We start from the raw sequence: 8,761 nt of genomic DNA on the forward strand, positions 1-8,761 counted from the left end.
GAGCAGATGTGGGGAGCTTCACACTGAATCAGCATCACGCACTGTTATAACCAAAGGGCATCTTGATGCGCCCCATACCTGCGTGTTATGCAAGTGACGACTTTCCCATGGTCACAGAGCAGGGATTTAAACCTGAAACTTCCTGCACTGAAATTCTTGATCAAAATGAATCCATGGATTTGTAAATTCAGTGCCACTCCCACGTCAGGCCCTAGGTTACGGAGTGAAAGTATGGCAACACAAAGCAACACGTGGCATAAAAGACTGATTAGTCCAAAGGACTAATCGGACAGAATTAGTGCAAAGGCATCAGGATTACCTCCGGTCATAGAGGAAAAGTGGGCGTCCAGGTAGGGACCGGCGTCTGAACAAGACTTACCAGGAAGAAAAGGCACAGAAACACCTATGCCGAGGTGTGAAAGCTGGGCCGTGGTGGTCGTGTGTCTGCAGTGTTACCAGGGCGATGGTGCTGAGGTGAGAACCACGGGAGGTTGGAGGGAGACGGACGCAAAGAGGCCGCCGGTGCCCAGACGGCGGGGCTGGGCTAGGGCTTGAGTGGCCTGCAGGATGGAGGTGGTGGGGGTGGGACCGCGGGGGCCGTGCTGGCGGAGAGAGCAGTGCTAGAGCTGTCGTCATGGTCTAGGTGAGGGATGATCCAACGCTAAATCAAGGCGATTGCTGAGACAGCAGCGAAGAGATGATCGTTTTGAGAACCGTTTAGGAAATTAGATTGGCAAGGCTCGTGGTTTGAATAAACATGGAAGTTAGGGAGGAGGATGAGCCTAGACGTACTTTAGGCTTGTGCTTGGGTGACCAAGGGCAGGACGGTCCCATTAACTGAAACAGGAAACACAGGAGCAACCACAGCAACTTGGGGAGAACGTCACGAGCTCAGGTTCTGCGAGGCTGTGTTTGGGGCGCGGGTGAGACGTGAGTGTGTGTATGTGGTGTAGGGCCCTCTACCGCTGGGAGCGTCCGTGTTGGAGAGATAAGGGGCAGGTAGAGCCGGGGCAGGAATAAGGGCACCAAGGTGAGCACGGGAGAACACCACGCTAATGAGAAAACGCTACAGAAACCACACCATTTAACAGGGCGTCAGCAAAGGGGACTGATGACAGGCATAGAGGAAGGAGGAGACTCGGACTCAGAGAAATCAAGAGAACAGAGAATTCAGGAAGGAGAGGTAATCAATGGTGTCCACATGACACGGAACGTGAAGTAGGACATCTGACAAGGAGAATGTCACTGGGGTCCGGGCATTATATAGGATTAAGATCGTGATTTATAGTTGAACATCAGAACTGAAATGAACAGATAATACAGCATCACAAAAGTTGCTACTGAGTTCTCTGTTGAAGGACGTCTCACCTGGGAGACAGGGTTATGTCAGGTGGCGGGTGGCAAGGCGATTCCTCACATTCTATTTTATTTCACTTCATTTCATTTCATTTTTTGGCGGTGCCAGGCGGCATGCGGGATCTTAGTTCCCCCACCAGGGATCCAACTCGTGCCCCCTGCATTGCAAGTCCAAAGTCTTAACCACTGCAGCCCAGGGAAGTCCCTTTGTATAGCCCTGCAGGGAACAGAGAGGCCCACCCATCTGGGCCGGCTGCTGGGTGGGGGACGTGCGCGCTCTGAAGGTGGAGGTCCATCTGTACTAGACAAGGTCCCAGGCTGTCAGCTCCTGTGATGTTTGAAGGTAAAGGACTCAGCCCAGGGGCACAAGGACACCAGCTTTCCGGTTCTCCCTCCCCATGTGGATACTCTGTTCCCCCTGCACATCACTCTCCACCTGCTCTGAGAAGGGAGCGTTCCGGCTGGGTCCAGGTCTGGAAGGCACCTGGGAGAGATCGGAGGGCAGGTGGAGAATGAGGTCCTATGTGACCTGGTGCGCTCCAGCCTGGGCACCGCGGTCGGCCTACGACCCCCGCCGAAGGGGCAGCTCCCGCCTAGGCCCTCTCTGTGCGGCCGTCCTCTCAGAACGACAGGGCTCGCTCCTCCCTCTGCCCTTCAGGTCAAGGGGTGGCAGAACCCCTCTCTCCTGCGTCCCTCACTGCGGTACTGAGCTCATCCTTTGCTGGTTCACTCAGCTCTCCCCATACCTTATCGACAGACTTTTACTAAAATCTCTCAGTTCCGGAGTTCAAGGTGCTGGTCTCTCTGGTCTCAAGACCCCCATGCCTGATTCACGCAGGGTCTCTGCTAGGTGAGCTCAGCCATCTGCAAGGCGGTTCTGGGCAGGACCTGCTCATCTGTCCCCTGGGGCACATTTAACCCGCATCCACAGAGAAGGAAGGCGATGGTGACTTCCTCTAAGCTCGTTTTGGAAGATGACGCGTTTGGGTTTGATCCTTTGTGTTCCCAGCGCCTGGATTGAACCTGAAAAGTTGCTGTCTTGCCCGGCCTTGGTGTCCGAGGGAAGAGCTTGCCTGTGGAGTGTCCTGGTGAAACATTAGTGCCTAGAACAGTATCCACACGCACAGGCGCCCCGAGCAGAGGGCCTGCTCTCTTTCAATCACCCCCCTTAGGAGGTTTCCAGTGAGGTTAAAACAAACAGCTCCACACACCGGAGGTCATGACTAGATCGGATAGTGTCCAAGGAGTGTCCTCACTGGCTGTGGGGAGAGACGGCCAGTCCAGGGGGTCACACACACCACACACATTGTGTCAGCCCGTGAGAGAGGAGACTCAAAACTTTCCCTGCGGTTCCTAGTGGTATCGTAGCTCACATGATTGCATTTGTCTAAAGTCTTTTGCAGAAACGTATGAAAATGTCAAGGGATTCTTTTATTTATTTTTTCTTTCTTTCTGTTTGGTTTGTTTTCTGTCAAACCAGTGGGGTCTCAGACATTCAATGCCTTACGTCTTCATTGCTACTAAGACGGAGACTCTGGGAATTTCCGTCTCTCCCCCAGTCTTTGTATTCTCCTCGTGTGGCTTTGAAAAGGCACAGTAAGAAGGGGATCCCCTGGAGATCCTTTCCATAGACATTTTCTAAACCCATCCCTCCGTCTCTGAGACTCTGCACCCCGAGCGGGTCTGGAGGAGAGGAACGTGCCTCTCTCCACGCCTGTCTTTGCTCCTTGAAAACACTGGCTTGGAGTGTAGCAGAAGGACTGCAGATCCTCAGCTTCTGAGAACTACATCGGAAAAGCCATTTTAAAAACATGAGGACGTGTGACGTATTGCTCAGAGTTCACAGGATTTCACTTTATGTATAAAAACATGAGTTTCAATGGAGAACGAAAAGGCCAGGAGCTTTTAATCCTCAGGAATAACCATGACCACTGTTGCACAACTTAGCACGCAAGGACATTTAGGGCAGGTTTACAAAGGCACTGTCCATTGAGGAACTGATGGACTCCTGGTTTTGGGGATAACTGGCTTCCCAGGGACTGAGGGAATCCTGGTCCCTGAATGGCTTTCTGCCTTGTCCTCAAATGGCCCAGAAGAGGCCGTGCAGAACCCCCGAGTGTGGCCAGGGCCTCTCACAGACACAAACCCCTGTCACCCCCTCACTCACTCACTCGACCTCACCAAAGGTACCCTTCTGTGTGCAAAGAGTGAAAAGCATTTGACTTAATAAATAATCATAATGACATTACTGCTGATATCCCCCATATAGTATCCAGCGTCTACAGCACATATGTTGGCTGAATGAATTAAGAATACGGCACATTTCACAGTAAAGAAGCAAATGGCGGGTGGGCGGGCTTGGGACCAGAAAAGATGCTGATAGAATGTCAGCATGTGTTTGAAACGTAGCATTAACTTGAGACAGTAGTTATATTTGACTTATCGACTTTAAAAGCCTTTTCTTTCCCTTTTTTCTCACATACTTCTTAAAGCAAGATTATGAGCAAAGGGACAGCACTCAAGGGATAATAGATCTAGAGAACACGAGCTGGTGGATTCCCTTGAATACTACGTAGCGCCGCGCACTTTCAAGATCAATACAGTCACTGAGCTTAACAACACTTAGCGGTTCATGACTCCAAAGAGTTCAGACTCAGAACAAGCTTTGTATTTGGAGGCTGTCCTTGCCAAAAATGTTTCTTGTTTTGCAATAAATTTCATGATTATTCAATTAGCACTCAGAGTCTAGAAACAAACATCCCCTGAGTGGAGAAGCCACAAGACATCCTGAATCTAGTACCACTGTCTCTGACTGACTCCTTTGTTTTACAAGACTTCCTTCAACTTCCAGCGTTTTTAACGCATGTGCTATTAAAATTGAAAGCTTTTAGACTGCACCCAGAGGGTGAGGTTTTAAAAGAACATCAAAGCCTCGTTCTATCAACTACCCAAAAAATTACAGAATGTTTGAATCATCTACTCTTAGAAATAGATCATTTCAATACAGGAATATTTCAGGAGACACAGAGGTGAATCCTCTTTGATTTTATTCCTGACCCCTACCCCCCAGCCCCCAGTTTAACAGAATATGAAAACCAGGACAGTTGAACAGCAGAGGGAGTAGGTAAAGAGATAAAAGTAAATAAAATTTCAACCGACACACAAATATTTTCAATAAAACAGCAAAGTTTGAAGCCAGCTTTATTTCAAAGGTACAGTTTTTTTTCTGATTTCAAAATCTATGCAGCATATTAAAAGATCGCTTTGTGCTGATGGCAGCAACAATATAAAAATGTGTACGAGCCTTTGATTTTGTCAAAGTACTTCCTACGATAACATCTCATTTGGTCACGTTAACTTCCTTGCGCTTTATGCAGAATAACCCTATCTCTGCTTTATAACTAAAAACAGGCTTTGAGGGTTAAGTTGCATAACCATGATCATTTAATAAGTGGAGGAGCTAGGAATAGAACTGTTCCTTTGAATCCTACCCAGTGATCTTCTCACCTTCCCAGTTTGCACAAAAGCTGTAGCTTGAATGAAAGCAGAGGTGAGTCACACAAGTAAAATTAAAATGTGAGAAGAAGGTCAAGTGTTCGCTTTGACGCTGAAGCGTGGGCCGTGGCTTCATTGTCTACTGTGCAAGAGGTGGCTAATCTACGTTACGGGACAGAGACAAACGCGGTGGCAACTATTTTGAAAAATCACGTCAGTGTTAGTATGTTAAACTCCCCTATAAAGGTGGTATGTGCACACAACTAAAGCAAGAAGGGAAGACTGATCAATTCTACAGTCGAGTCAAAGAAAGATATTAAATAAGTGAATACTGAAAATATGCTAATTCTGGGGAAAATAATTGATATGAACAGGATTATATAGCACATGTGAAAGTAATATACTACAATTTATCAAGTTTAGTTGGTAAACATTAAGAAAATATCATTTATAGTTCAAAATGGACAGTGATTTCTTTTAATTGGTTTAAAAAGATTGTTACTTTTGCTCATACATTCACATGGGCCAAAAATCAGAACTACTTACAAAGGTATTGTAAGTAGCCTTATCTCTGTTTTCCACATCCAACCCTCATCTCATATAAGAAAACTATTTTTTTAGTTTCCTTTGTATTTGGGGGGGTGTTTCGTTTTCTGGTTTTTTAATTTATTTTATTTTTGGCTGCGTTGGGTGTTCGTTGCTGCGCACGGGCTTTCTCTAGTTGCAGCGAGCGGGAGCTACCCTTCATTGCGGTGCGTGGGCTTCTCTTTGCGGTGGCTTCTCTTGCTGCAGAGCACGGGCTCTAGGTGCACGGGCTTCAGTACTTGTGGCATGTGGGCTTCAGTAGTTGCGGCATGCAGGCTCAGTAGTTGTGGCTCGCGGGCTCTAGGGCACAGGCTCAGTAGTTGTGGCTCACGGGCTTAGTTGCTCCGCGGCATGTGGGATCTTCCTAGACCAGGGCTCGAACCCGGGTCCCCTGCATTGGCAGGTGGATGCTTAACCACTGCACCACCAGGGAAGTCCCTGGGGGGTGTTTCTTTATGCAAATACAATTAAATTGCTTTCTCTACATTTTTACACAAAAATATTCATTGTTCTGCATTATGCGTTTTTCATGTAACAATGTATACTGGAGATAGTTCTATATCGATACATAGTTTTCTCATTCTTTTTAAAATAATTAAACTTGTTCAGAGCATTTCATTTTGTGGAAATATCAGAGTTTATGTAACCAGTCCTTCTCAAATAGAAATCTGGATTGTTTCCGTCTCCTGCTAACACAAACAATGCTGCAATTGTGCTTACGTGTCCTTGGGCGTGTGTGCAGGTACATCTGTAGGGTAAGTTCCCAGAGGTGGGACAATGTGATCAGAGAGTAGGTAGAATGGTGTACTGAGATCAGCTGTTAGAATCTGGGTAATCTTTTGACCAGCTGTTAGAAACAGATACTACTAAAAGTTAAATTACATAAACTTACAATTAAATAAATTATATTATAAATAAAGCTAATAAATACTTAAAAATGAATCCGTGCCACTTACTGTACTATGTTTCACTATAACCTCTGCTTTGGAGGCTGTGACTGTTGCATCGGTATGGGGGAACCACAGAACGGGTTAGTAGCTGAAATCAGTACTGATGGGGTACCTACACCTCCGCAACCGGCAAATGCCTCAAACCAGGCTTTTGTTCTGCTTCTTCCGGAGAGCCAGTTGTGAAACATTTACTTGCATACCATTCATTGATGACTTTAAGTATTTATAATCCATAACAGTGCTGTAGACTTTATTTTGATAAACTGAAATTAAATATTTTTAACTGATATGGGATTCTCACTTTCCAAGAATTCACTTCTTTTATTGAATCTCTTTACCTTTCATGGCAATGTAGTTATTTGCATAAGTTCAATAAGAATTTGGCCTTATTTTTACCAGGATATAATTGGAAAAATTAGTGTCTTTTCACATGTCAGTTTTGGTAAACTGTACTTTCCTATAATTTCTCATTTTGCTCCTTATGATTTCTTTTTTTTTTTTTTTGCGGTACGTGGGCCTCTCACTGTTGTGGCCTCTCCTGTTGCAGAGCACAGGCTCTGGACGCGCAGGCTCAGTGGCCATGGCTCATGGGCCCAGCCGCTCCACGGCATGTGGGATCTTCCCGGACCGGGGCACAAACCCACGTCCCCTGCATCGGCAAGCGGACTCTCAACCACTGCACCACCAGGGAAGCCCCGCTCCTTATGATTTCTTATCTTTTATATTTGAAATTTCTCCCCTCTTCAAAAATAGGTTAGTAAGTGTTTTACCTACTTTAATATTTATCGTTATTGTTTCACAATATGAACTTGAATTCACTCTATTGTTTTTTATTTTTTAATTCCATAATTTTGGCTTTTAACTTTACTAATTCCTTTTGTTTTGTTTCAGTTAACCTGTTTTTCTTCTTACTTTTCCATTTGGTGGATAATTTATTTCTTTCCTTTTTTAAATAGGTAAGAGTATTTAGGGCTATAAATTTTCCTCTGAGCGCCCTTTTCTTTTTATTCAAAATGATCTTAAATAAAATGTTTTCATTATTTGCTTTCAGGAGATTCTCTAATTTTGATTCATATTTTCCCTTTGATAGAAGAGTTGTTTAAATGAGATTGATTTTTCTTAAATGTTCCTATGGAAAAATCTTTTTTGTTTTCTGATTTTTAAAATTAATTTCTATTCCTGTGACATTGAGATCAAAATCTTGCCTGCAGGAGTGACCAAAAGGATAACAAAGAAGGCTAGTGAACTTCTCTCCTACGGATGCACCCATTCTGTCAATACAACTACATACAGAGAAATTCCCTTTGAAAGAAATCCAGAAACGAAGTGACTCCACACATCAGGTGAAAGAGAAAATACCCATGTTGAAACAGACAGGAAACACTGAGACACACTCACCGCGGTCCCCACTCTCAGCACAGCTCCTCAGAATTGGGAGGAGACTCCTAATTCCAGCTTCTCCCTGAGGACTGAAGCATTTAGAAGACACAGCTAGCACCCCAACCACCAAGACTCCCTCCTGAGGGATGGGCCCCCAAAACACCTAGCGCTAAAAGCCAACAGGCTTGCCTCCATGAGACCCACAGGACCGCAGCAAACAAAGAAGCGTTTCCTAACAGTCACACGAGCACTCACTGAGAACGTCCCTCCAGGGCTCAGGGTGGAAGGAACAGGCAAAAACGCCCATGTGCTCATCCTTCCGCACAAAGGGATCTAACTACAAGCATCTCCAGGATGCTGCCTGATCATCCAGGCTCTAACGTTAGCATGCATCTAAGGGCCGCCTGCAACCCCCCCTGGAGACTGGGGAAGCCTGCAGACACCTTCCCCATCTTCCCCTCTGGTCTGCTCCAACAATAAAGCCACGGCGCCAGTATCTCTTGGAACAAGCTCATACGTACATCTGATGGCCCAGCGTTTGCGGCTGCTGACCAAGGATAAACACCTACGTCACCTGGCTCTAACAGCCAGTGGGGTTTGCGTTCATGAATCCCACAGGTCTGTAGCAAATAAAGAAGCAGTTTTTAAACAGACGCAGAAGCACTCTGCCATGGCAGGACATCTGGGCGCAGCGCAAAAACGTTCATCTCCCAGGTTCTCCCCGGAAAGGATTCAACTAAATACTTTCCCGGCTGCTGCCTGGGGGTCCAGCTTCTAACCAGCCTACATCTAGGTGCTGACTGTGACCCATCCCTTTGGGACACGAATAGATCGTGGCACTGCCTCGGACACTGGGAGCCACTAAGCACAAAGAAGACGGGCTGGATTGTCACAGTGGTTTGAGAGCAGCTAGGAGCTGGGGTGGGCAGGTTTATCTGCTAAATGAGACAACTCTGTAAAGATTGGGAGAGGCAGCTGTCTTCTTTGACGCGCAG

Source organism: Globicephala melas, chromosome 17, assembly GCF_963455315.2.
Source record: "Globicephala melas chromosome 17, mGloMel1.2, whole genome shotgun sequence".
NCBI classification, from domain to species: Eukaryota; Metazoa; Chordata; class Mammalia; order Artiodactyla; family Delphinidae; genus Globicephala; species Globicephala melas.